This window comes from Cebus imitator, unplaced genomic scaffold (genome assembly GCF_001604975.1).
Source record: "Cebus imitator isolate Cc_AM_T3 unplaced genomic scaffold, Cebus_imitator-1.0 Scaffold13, whole genome shotgun sequence".
NCBI lineage: Eukaryota > Metazoa > Chordata > Mammalia > Primates > Cebidae > Cebus > Cebus imitator.
Genome location: NW_016107328.1, coordinates 899,210 through 911,677, shown reverse-complemented (window position 1 = coordinate 911,677; position 12,468 = coordinate 899,210). Strand labels below are relative to the sequence as shown.

General features: G+C 40.4%; 1 protein-coding gene and 1 pseudogene across 9 annotated transcripts in view; one reads left to right on the top strand and one right to left on the bottom strand.

Annotated features, from left to right (window-relative positions):
• KHDRBS3 (KH RNA binding domain containing, signal transduction associated 3) overlaps nt 1-12,468 on the top strand; it is a 200,261-nt gene that overhangs the window by 164,909 nt on the left and 22,884 nt on the right. The window lies entirely within an intron of this gene.
• LOC108283277 lies at nt 5,107-5,907 on the bottom strand (annotated as a pseudogene).

The following is a 12,468-nucleotide window of genomic DNA, read 5'->3' as shown; positions in this document are numbered from 1 at the left end:
GCCCAGCTAATTTTTTGTATTTTTAGTAGAGACGGGGTTTCACCATTTTGACCAGGATGGTCTCGATCTCTTGACCTCGTGATCCACCCGCCTCGGCCTCCCAAAGTGCTGGGATTACAGGCTTGAGCCACCGTAGGGTATCAATCTGTCACCCAGGCTGGTATACAGTGGTGTGATCTTCACTCACTGCAACCTCTCCACTTCCTAGGCTCAAGTGATTCTCCATCCCCAGCCTCCTGAGTAGCTGGGACCACAGGCACAAGACTGTACTGTTGTCACTTTACTCTCTAGTGTTCTCAGCTAATTTTTGTATTTTTTTTAGAGACAGCGTTTTGCCATATTGCCCAAGCTGGACTCAAACTTTTGAATTCAAAGCGACCTGCCCACCTCAGCCTCCCAAAGTGCTGGGATTACGGGTGTGAGCCACAGTGCCTGGTAGCAAGACCTTTCCTGATCTGGCCCCAGTTCTTTCTCTGCCTCACTCATGTAATGTAACCTGATACTGAGTTTCTCAGTTATGGCTTGTTTATACTTGTCTCAATTACTATTAAAATGTAAAGTCTAACTTGTGAGACTACCTTGTCATCAAAATCTTCATGGCTTCTTCAGTTATTCTCACATATATCTTTCAAAGACATTGTGGTTTTCAGAAATTTCTAAAATGGTACAAACAGGACAGTTTGCCAGATTGCTTGCAAGGGAGCTACCAGTTTCTTGGATCAGTAATTATAGCATCCAACAACCCTTTGTGATTCTCCTTACCTCACACCCTGTTCTTCCATGTCCTATAAGTACCAAGGCTTCTATGTTTTCACAATGCTCTGTGCTTGCTCTGTCCTCCAGCAGAACCTGCTGGGCTGTTGAGAATCCATCCTCTTTTCATAAACAGTCCCACAGTGGCAGGGACCCTTTTGTACTCATGTTTATATCACCAACACCTAATGCAGCACTCACTAGAAAGGTGATCTATGTGCGTTCTTCAGTTGAATTGATAGCATGTCAGTCTGCATCTGTTCTAAACATTTCTTTATTAGAAACACAGTAAGAAGTCTGGTACCATTGAAAGTATAATGTGAAAATTGATGTGGTCTTCAACTCTGGCTACACAGAAGAGTCACCTATGCAGCCTTAAAAAAGTGGGGGGAGTGCCAAGAAAATCACCCGCTATTTTTTAATCTGAATCTTGGTGTAGCTCAGCTGTCTATAAATTCTTTAAACCCTGCAGATAATTCTGATAAGCAGCCAAAGGTTGAGAACTATGTCTTCATAAGTACTATATAAATTAGATATGTGTAAAGCACTTTGCACAGTGCCTAGCAGATAGTTGCTAAGAAAATACTTGTATGCGTAAAAAATAAATTGTTGGCATTTCTGTAATATCTTCCATTCATTTGTTCTGCCAGACAACTATTGAGACCTGCAGTGGGCCAAATTGTTCAAAAATACCTATTCCAAAGGGAAATTTGAAGTTTTCTATTCAGAACTTGAAATTATGAATTCAAATGAAATAAAAGTGTAACTTTAAGGATGATAGAATACATGAGACACACTTATATCAGAAAGCTTTCGCAGATCTTAAGTCATCTTCTAGTGAAGCCTGATGTGCCCAGCATACTTTACAGCTGTCACTATTAGAATTTAAGCTCTACAAGGCAGGAATCTTCCTTTTTTGTTCATCAACACACTTCTTAAGCACCAAAGATATTTAGTTGTCGTCTAGTGGATATATTGTAAACTGTTGTCAGTAATAGAGGACCATTCTTCTAGGCAAACCAAAAGGACGTTTTGTGCAAAAGAGCACCAAAAAAGCATGTGCAGTGGTCCCCTGAAGAGATTGACTTGGTGTGCGTTGCTGGTAACTACTTTTCCAGTGAGGCTGCAGCCTACAGTGCCCAGGAGGGAAGGTGCACAAAGTGTCCATAGAAAGATCCACAGAGAGCATTTTGTGATGGACCCTAATATCAGGTTCACGATTCCACAGAGTTTTGTTTGTTTGGTTTGGTTTTTATCAGTGAAGGTGCTCCCCATGCGCATAACCTCCACACTGGTCCAAGTGAATGACACCTTGCTTGTGGAGCACCCGGAGCCTGGCTGCTGCTGGCCCCACGTCCACTTCAATCCTGAGCTATCATGTCTCCATACTGCAGCCCACGTGGTTTTTCCCGTATAATTACATGCTCTCATAATACCTAGCAGTTTTCCTTCATAACTGCAATTTTATATTGAAGTGATTCTTGGATCAGCATCTGTTTGTTTTTTAAATCTGTTCACTGTCACCTACCCCAGTGCCTATCACAGTGCTGGAACATACATAGTGCTCAATAAATATTTATTGAATAAATATGGAAAGGTAGAATTTTACTTTACATTAGTAATTTTAAAACAAAGTAGGTATTCTTATGACAATTTCTTGACTGATTTAAATACAGTACTATAACTATCACAGTTTAAATTCTTTTAATGCTACATATTTAAAGAGTGAGCCTGTATAATTTGATATGAAGATTGATGTAAGTTAGTGTGCCACCACATTCCCCAGAAACACTTTTTAAACCATCTGCTGCTCTAACATTGTGTCAAAGAAAGATGCTGACAATCCTATAAAGAAATCAAAAGGGGTAATTATTTTACATGTGCAAATATTACAGCTCACAATCAATGTTTTCTTAAAGAGTAATAGATATGGCTTTGAAATCTAAATATCAAATGTGTTTGTCAGAAATCCCCTTAAAAAGATACTTTAGTATAGCAGATGGAAGGATTGGCTGTAAAAACAAATGCAAGATTAACAAGTGATGCAGAGAAATACTGGAACCTGGCTCATAACATGTTGATAGACCATTTCTAATGGCGTTGGAAGAGTCAAGGAATCCAGTACCAAAAAATTCCATGCCTCAACCAACTCAGTGTACTTGGACTTGGGAAATTAAAAACAGAAATCCAAAAAAATAGCCTTAAGGAACCCAACCTTGATCTTGGTCTTTCCCCAAAGTTGTATATTTTTTGAACTTATAACCACATGCTTCATTTGTGGCAGCCTTCCCGGCCTCCCTGTCACTTGGTAACTAATCTCTGACCTCTTTTCTACTCTCCAGACCTTCCCCAGAACCTCAGTCTGTGGTAACAGTTCTCCTTATTACATTTCCACAGTATTTCAACCTGGTTTTTCAATGTTAGGTTCCATAAAATTCTAATATGTAGTTTCAATGCTTCATGCAAAGAATATCATTAAAATTACTGGTGATGTCTGTGACAGTACGTATAATTGATAGTATTTTATAAGTCATCCTTTGCCAGAAAAAAAACATAAGGATCTGTTTTCTTGTGTTTCCTTATAAGAAATCTTAGTTTTCTTGTTAGTGTTTCTGAGAAATTAATTGATATTTGAAATTAATCAACTACAGTGAAAATACTGAAGCTTGAGTCAAAAGACATGTCTGAATTTGAATCCTTACCGTGTCATTTATTGTGTGACCTTGAGCAAGCCGCACAGTAAACCTTATGAAATCTTATGCTTAACTAAAATAGAAAAATCCCTGTCAATAAAGACCAGGTAGAAAATGGGTTCCCAATAAAATGGAATTTCAGGGCAACAAAAGCCTAAAGGCCACAAAAGAGAAACCCCACCACCGTTATTTGAACAATGGCTGGTTACTTGCATTTTCTGGCATTGTTAATCACTAAGTCTGGTTTTTCCTCTGAATTCCACACAGAGCATGTACTACACAACAATTTTATCATAAAATACTTGCTATCTACATACATTTTAGGACAAACTACCACCAGAAACAAATCAATACAAATATATCAGGACTGAACAATCTCAGTAGTGGTGAGACACCTTTTGCAGAATCCTGCCAAACATAGGAACTGAATAGGCTGTGGGAAAAGCAAAGGAGGGAGATTTAAGGAATGAAATATTTTAAATATTAATAATTCAGACATGGTACTGTATTTTCTGAAAAAGAAAATTAACATTTAGTAACACACTAATGAATTTTATCTCCAGAGATTAGTGCACTGGCAAAGTATTCAGATTACAATGGAGAGCTATGGACAGCAGATACTAAAAACACCCCAGCCTTGCAGATCTTGAGGTAATGATGGCCTTCACTGAGCACTCCCTTTGCCAGAGATACAGAAAAAAACTTGCAGCATGATCACCTGCCTGCTACACTTCCAACTCTAAGCAGCAAACTTCAAGGAGTTCCCAGTGGGCAAGGGGAGCAGAGAAGAGAAACATGGTAAATGTAAGCCTGAAAGACGGTAAAATGGGTTACAATCCCCTTCAAATCCCAGAGATGTGGGCAAGTCCCCAAAAGTAGTTGTTAGAGGACAAAACTGGCCACACTTCACTTCCCCAAAAATATCATACATAGAAATTTCGGGGATAACTGGAAAAGTAGAGAACTGCTCAATGAAAACTGAGCTCTTCAGGGCTGAGACACATCCTCTGTTATCCAGGTAACGTCGCCTCTTGTTTTTTAGCAGGGAATGCAGTTGGTCAGTGACACCAAATGGCTTTACAGAGCAACTTTTTAAATGTTTCTTGTATACCAAAGCCTAGGCCTATGAGGATTCAAGCAGTCCTGTAAGACCTGTGACCCCAGGCTCCAAAGGTTCCAGGGTCTGGCCCTTCCTTCCCAGACACAATTCAAACACAGGATCTCCTGTCATGTTACATTTTATATTTTGAAATATGGAAGTATATTTTAAATACTCTTAAGGCATTTATTTGTTGCAACATTCTCTGATTTCACATTAGCTTAAAATTCAATTCAGTCTTTACATTTCTCCACTGAGGTCGCCGCCTCAGCATATAACGTAACACCTCCCCCAGCACTCAGTGTGACTCATATCGGCACAGTGAGCCCCACGGTCATCCTCTTTGTTTACCAGGTGAACCAACTAGATGTTGATACTGCTCTGCTACAAGGTGAAAGCTCCTAAGTCAAACTTGTTGGAAAAGGAGTGAAACGTCTGCAAAGTACACTCTAAGAAGAGGTACTTTTTGCTTATGAAAAGAAATCAGTGAATCCTCTAAGTATAATAAAAGGGAGTATTTTACAGTTAAGCGCATGATTTGCAGTGAAGAATTCAGATGTTGCTCTGCTGGTCCAGGCTGTTAATACTCTTGCTCCTCATATCGGCCCCTTTCATCAGGTATCACAAAGCCTGCATCTGTGGCATACAGAATGCCTGCAATCCTCTGCAATACAGGGTCATTTTCCCCCTCATTCTCCTGGCACAACAATTCAATGTTCCATAGCTTTCCAAAGTAGAAATCCCTCTTTCTCCAAGTCTTCAACACTAAATTTCAATACGTTGAGCTGCTGCATCAACTCAGCTGCCTCGTCATCCCCATTGCCCACATGAGGGTTCTTTCACACCACGCCAGGGCCAGCCTTAGGAGCCGCAGCAGCTCTGTGTTGAGATGGGCCTCTGGGGAGCTGCACTGTGGGAACTGAGAGGTTTCTTCGGTTTATTCAGAGTGGGAGCACTGAGGGAGGGAGGCACTGCAATTTCTTGACCTTGTCTGGCAGCCACAGGGTCATAGTCTTTTCCATCATAGTTTGCATCCGAAAACCTGTTGAACCACTGAACAAATTCAAAGTTGTCCTGAAACTTTTTCTAATTTATCAAGAGGAATTATTCTGTCAACACCCATCATCTTAAAACCCGCTTGTAGACTTTTGAAGTTCTGAATATACTCGTGTTCTAGCTTTGCTTGGAATTTCACTTTCTTCAAGGCAGTGGAGCCAGGGAAGAGCAAGTCCATAAACTGACAATAGAATAGGCAGCTCCTGAGCACACCTGTTCGGTCTTTGTCAGATCCAACTGCAGAGACTCATTGATCCAGGCCAGCATGTCACGTCGACTTAGGTTATCACTGGTCACTGACGTTGAGTATATGTACGTTCACTGCCCTCTTTGGTGCAACTACTTCCACTGCCGACACCCAGCTCCAATTCCAGTTCCTTACTTTTTAGGCAAGAGTGAATTTGCTGAATAGATTGTATGACAACAAAAATAAGGACTCTGAGGAAAATTACTGATTTAGAAAGAACTTCTGCTTTAATGTCATTAACAACAGCAGTCCTTCATGTATGTATATAACATTTCATTTAAACTTGACAACAGTCTTATGAAAGATTTTTTTAAACTGTTTTACAGATGAGAAATTGAATTAACTTTAAGCTGACAGAGAATAAATGCTGAAGCCTGATTTCTGATACATGTTTGTTTGGCTTCAAAGCCTGGTTTTTAACTGTTCTATACCATCTTCTAAAATGATGATAGTAAGATGGAGAAATCTGCTTGAAAATGAAAACATGAGTCTATAAAAGTAAATATGGCATTGAACAGGCTTCACACACATGCCCGGCACTGCTGAGGCTTCCCGGAGCGGTGGACTTGCGTGTGCTAGGGGAGGAAATAGGCACAGTGGGAACTGAGGCGGTTCTCATCAGGAAAACATTGTCCTCCTTTTCACCTTTATTTTGAAATCTAATAACAATTCATAGTATTTTTTTTTTCAGTAATGTAGAACCATCTGCAACCTTTTAAGCAACTGTTTATTAGGAAGGAATAGCAGGACATTGCTGTTTTCTGTTAAAATAAGAAATTAAGGTTAGCTATCTCTATATCAGAAAAATATAGGGATACTCACATGCCTTATTTCAGAATGCACTGCTCTATCTTTTAGGACTAGGTTAAACTCTGAATTAATCATAAATTCCATCAAGTTAGATGTTAAATTTTTCTCTCATGCAAGGATGTAATAAGCTCCAAGCTCTTGTGGCAATTTTCTCTAGTCACTAAGAATCCAGGCTGCCTCTGCCCATCTCTTCCACACTCTTTCACCCTGGCCTCTATCCCAAGGCTCTTCTCATTCACAGTGGGTATGATACTTCCAGCTGCCAAGCTGACTTGCAGGCAGGAAGAAGGGGTAAGAGTGGAAAGCCCTGCCTCCTAGGTGAGTTGACCTTCTGTTAGGAAATGTCCTGGAAGCTTCACTTGGTGAATTTTGCTTTTGTCTCATTGGCTACCGCATCTGCAAAAGGAGTGACACATCATCACCAGCACCCACTCCCCAGTCATCTGTTGGTAAGAAAGAAGGTGAAGATGCATGTTAAACAGGCAGCAACGGATGCCAATTTATTCTTCCCTTTTAACATATAAATTAGGGATTTTTCTTTAAGATGTTTTACTTTTACCAAGATACAACGTGTACACAGCAAAGAGCATAAATTTTTATTTCCCTGAAAAAAAAAATAGTTCAGTGAATGTTAACATATATATACACCCACGTAACGAAGAGGAGAACATTTCCAGCACCCCAGAAGTTTCTCTGGCTTTTTCTCTTAGATGTTGATTATGAATTATCTTACTTCTAATTGTCTCCTTTTGCTTCTGAATTACATGGATTTTTTTTTTAAGTACCCAAACATATCTCTTACTACTCTGAGAATGTAGTGATTGACAGCTAAATTAGATGGTAGTGAGAAGCAGATGGTGTTGAAAGGATGTACACTTGGCATTCAGAGTGACTAGACTTCTATCCTGAGTCCGTGCATTCTAGTCGTGTGTCTAAACTTTGTCTCTGATTAGCTGCCTTCTTACTACTAACGCAGAATGAATGCTGTTGTTCTTCTTAGAATGATTTTTTTCTTCATCTTTGTCTAACTTTTCTTCTAGTTGTCAATTGAGGCATTTCTTCTTCCAGGAATCTTCCCATGTCTCCCAAAACTGGTTCGGGTATCCCACCTCTGACTTCCTACAGAACTCTGGGTTTCTCGGTATCATCGTGTGCCATTTCCCTATTGACACTTGTCGACTTATACACTAGACTAAATGTGATTTATCACAAAGACCAAATCTTGTTTGCTGCTAGGTTCCAAGGCCCAACAACACAGTGGGTGCTCTGTAAATATCTGCTGAACAGATGTCAAATGAAAAAGGTGGTCTCCGCCACTCCTAAATTCATACTAAGATTATTTCACAAAACACAGTAGAAGTAGTTAGAGTTTGTTTTCTTAAATGGCAGAAAAGTATTGTTTTTAAACCTAAATTTATGAAATAGACATAATAGCTTTATTGCAACTTTATTGTAAAGATGAAAGATAAACTGTGTAGAATACATGGCTTATAATAGGTATTTGATAAGTGATATCTATTGTTAGTGTTATATTCAATTTTATTTGCATGTCTTTGGGTCTCTGTGAGTCTGAACTCATTGTCTTGATAGTAGTCGTTGCAATTGGTCTGTCTCTAAATCAGTCTTGCCAGAAACTTCCAGGGCACATGCTTCCTTATTGCTTCCTCTGAGTAATCTGTCTTCCTGAGTCTTCTTACACAGAAGGTGGTACTCAAGCTTTGTGGAGAATAAAATAAGAGAAAAAGGTTTGAGAGTGCCTCATGAGAGATTAAGGTTAAGCATAAAGCAAGAACTTTCTGGCAGACCTGTTCGAGGGTATTACTGTGACAGGTTATTCAGGTTTCATCCCTAGATGTCTTTGGAAGTGAAGAGATAATCATTTCTCTCAGATGATTAAGATAGTTTAGCCTCAAGGCCGGTGGATGGGCCACATGACCTCTCAAGGTTGATTTCTTCCCTTTGATTCAGCAAAGTACCGGTAAGTTCCTGCACTTTGTAGTGGAGATAACATTTAGAAGTATTTCATGGTAGAAAGGGAAAGAGCCAGCTGTAAAAGACAAAGTTTGTTTCTGATTCTCTGGCAAACCTGTATTAGCATTTGAAATCTTTTTATTTGACAAAGTGATTATTATATCTGAGGTTTAGCAAACTTAATTACAATAGGATTAAGAATAAAAGTTACCATTTATTTTGTACTAAATGGCAGGCCAGTGACTAGTGTTTTATGTAGGCGAACTCATTTCATTACTACTCATTCATTATCAGCCTGGCTGTAAGGCAGCTGCGGCAGACAATTATTGAGTAGAAAGTATAAGGCAGATTCCTTCATTCATTCATTCCTTCTATCAGTGTCTTTTTTAGAGCACCTTCTATGCTTGAAACAATTCTAGAAGTTGGAACTCAAGAGATTTAGCTCCCTGCCCAAGCTTACCCTGCTTCTAAATGGAAGAAGAGGATTCAAAACTAAGAGAGCCTTTAATCCAAACTCATTACACCATGCTAGGTCTCCATAATAATGACTTTGTCCATAAAATGCTTTCACATACAATCTTAGTTGATCCTACAGCAGCCAGTGAAATTGCCAGAATGTGAAATGGAGAGGCATTGGTTTGAGGTGCAAAGACATACTGAAGTTATTGATTGAGACATCCAGAATACTGTGGGATGGTTTGAACCCATGTTCTATGTCTGAGCCTGAATCCTTCACCTGATAGGAGAGCAAATGCTCTAACCCCAGTAAACTCAGTAACTCCTGTCAGGCTTCTACCTGTTTCATGGCTGCACCCAGATGGTAACTGGTGGAAGACTGCAGAAAAGGCTGAGACAGGGGCAGAAACACCTCCGGAGTGGGAAACATTCTGCTGCTGGACCCTATTAGGAGATGGTTTATGGTGGGAGCGAAGAGATGAGAGACCAGCCACCAGCATTTACAGTGACGTGCCTGGGGGTGGGGAGGGAGTAAGGAATGTCTGGGTAGCAAGGTTAGAAAACCCCCTGGAAGAGAACCTGGAACAAGTAATTGCCTGTGGAGTCTCACCTGAGCTTGATGGAGCAACAATGCCTGTGCTTCCTGAGGTCTGGAATTCCTGTGGTGTTCTGGGTTACAGCAGACCGACTCCCTGGGGAGTAACAGAGTAGTCCAATATTACTAATTTTGATAACATAAAACCTTGGTCTCAGAGAAATTAAGAGCATTGTTGTGTTTACACAGACCTTTGTTGTAATCCTGGCTTCACCACTTACCTGCTGTGTGATTTTAAGTAAGTTTCTTAATTTGCCAAACCTGGCTTTTTTGTTGTTTTTTTTTTTCTGTTTTGTGAAATGGGATATTTACCTGCAATGAGTTATGAATTTAATATATGTATGTATGTATGTATGTATGTATGTATACATACAGACTTGTGTTGCTTAACAATAGGGATACATTCTGAGAACTGTGTCCTTAGGTAATTTCATCATTGGGGGAACATCATAGAGTGACTTACTCAAACCTAGATTGTATTGCCTAACGTAGACCTAGGCTAGATGATACAACCTCTTGCTTCTAGGCTACAGACCTGGACAGCGTGTCACTGCACTGACTACTGTGGGCAGTGGTAACAGTGGTCAGTATCTGCATATCTAAATCTATCTGAACATAGAAAAGATGCAGTAAAAATATGGTATGAAAAATAAAAGATGGTATACCTGTATAAGGCACTTAACCATGAATGGAGCTTGAAGGTCTGGAAGTTGCTCTGGATGAGTCAGTGAGTGTCTTTGAAGGCCTGGGACATTACTGTGCACTACTGTAGATGTCATAAGCATTGTACACATAGGCTACACTACACGTATTAAAAAGTATTTTTTAGCCAGGCACGGTGGCTCATGCCTATAATCCCAGCACTTTGGGAGGCCGAGGCAGGCAAATCACAAGGTCAGGAATTAGAGACCAGTCTGACCAACATGATGAAAGCCCATCTCTACCAAAAATACAAACAGATTAGTCAGACATGGTGGCGTGCTCCTGTAATCCCAGCTACTTGGGAGGCTAATGCAGGGATATTGCTTAAACCCAGGAGTTGGAGGTTGTAGTGAGCCAAGATCACACCACTGCACTTCCAGCGTAGGCGACAGAGCAAGACTCCATTTCAAAAAAAAAAAAAAGTATTTTTCTTCAATAATTAACAGCTTACTATACCTTTTTTTTACTTTATAAACTTTAATTTTTTAACTTCTTGACTCTTTTGTAATAACACTTAGCTTAAAACACAAATATGTTGTGCAACTGTACAAAAATATATCCTTATTTTATAAGGTTTTTCTGTTTTTAAACTATTTTTTTTAACTTTTTAAACTTTTTTGTTAAAAACTAAAACAGATACACACTCCACAGTGTCAGGATCATCTACATCCTTGTCTTCCGCCTCCACATCTTGTGCCTCTGGAAGATCTTCAGGACAGTAACATGCATGAACTTGTCATCTCCTAGGATAAGAGTACCTTCTTCTGGTTTCCTCCTGAAGGACCTGCCTGAAGCTGTTCTTCAGACCAAGTAGAGATAGCTAAACAGCTTTGGGCAGGCCCTTCAGGAGGAAACCAGAAGTTATAGTTTCTTTTCTTTTTAATAAGTAGAAGACATACACTCTAAAGTAATGTATGGCAAATACACAACCACTGGTGTAGTCCTTTAATTTTCTTATCAAGTAAGGTGTACCATACATAATTGTATGTGCTAGACTTTCCTATGACCAGCAGCACAATAGATTTGTCTACACCTGTGTCACCAACACCAGTAATGCCTTGCGCTGTGATGCTACCACGGCTACAGCGATAGCAATATTTCAGCTCTTTATAATCTGAAGGGACTGCCCTGGTATATGTGGTCTGGCATTGACTCAGACATCATTATGTGGTGCTTGACTGTTTCTGTATACACATGCCCACACACACTTCCTCTAAAAAACTCAAATCCAAAGTGTGAAAACATTGTCTCAGCTTGCTGTCTCCACCTGATCTTATTCCACTTTCTCTTGAATTTGATGTTTTGGTCCCCACCCTGCTACTGAAACAGCTCTGTTCAGGTCCTCAGTGACCGCCTCTTAGCACCTTTGCTGTACTTGGTTGGGGATCCGTCCTTCCTTCTGAAGAGCCTTAGGCCCTCACCATCTCGAAGCCTCTAGGCCCCCCTCTCTCTGGCTGGGTATTCTCCATCTCTTGCTAGACCCTCCTCTTCTTGCCCTCTGCATTCTGATGTCTAGGGGGCTCAGTCCTTTGACTTCTTCTCCATTTGCTCTCCTCTCAGTGGTCTGACTCTTAAGGACCAAAAGGAATGATGATGACTCCCAGATTTATTCTGCAGATCAGACCTGTCTCCTCGCCCCTAGATCCTCTTTCCAGCGGGCTCTTTACTGTCTCCAGAGGGAGGTCTGATAGGCCTCTCAAACCTAACGTGTTCCAAATCAAACACCTGAATTCTCCCTGCTCCGAAAGCTGTTGCTGCTGTCCTCTTCCTTTTCTCTGTAAATGACAATTCTGGTTTCTTTTCTTGGAACCATAGAAACGTTCAGAATTTCCCATTTCACTTAACCAGGATTTTAAAAGCACACACGTAAGAAACCAAAGCCTCTCAGTGGCCTGCATGACCCTACATAGTGCACCTGCCTTCTCACTGATTCTCTGGCCCTCTCCCTTGTCCTGTCTGCTACAAGTGCACTGCCTTCCTTTCTACTCCTTAGCTGTACCAAGCATGTGCCCCTTGAGGGACTTTGACATTTGATAGTCCCTCTGCTCGCAGTACTGTGCCCCAGAAAATATCTGCATACCTCCTC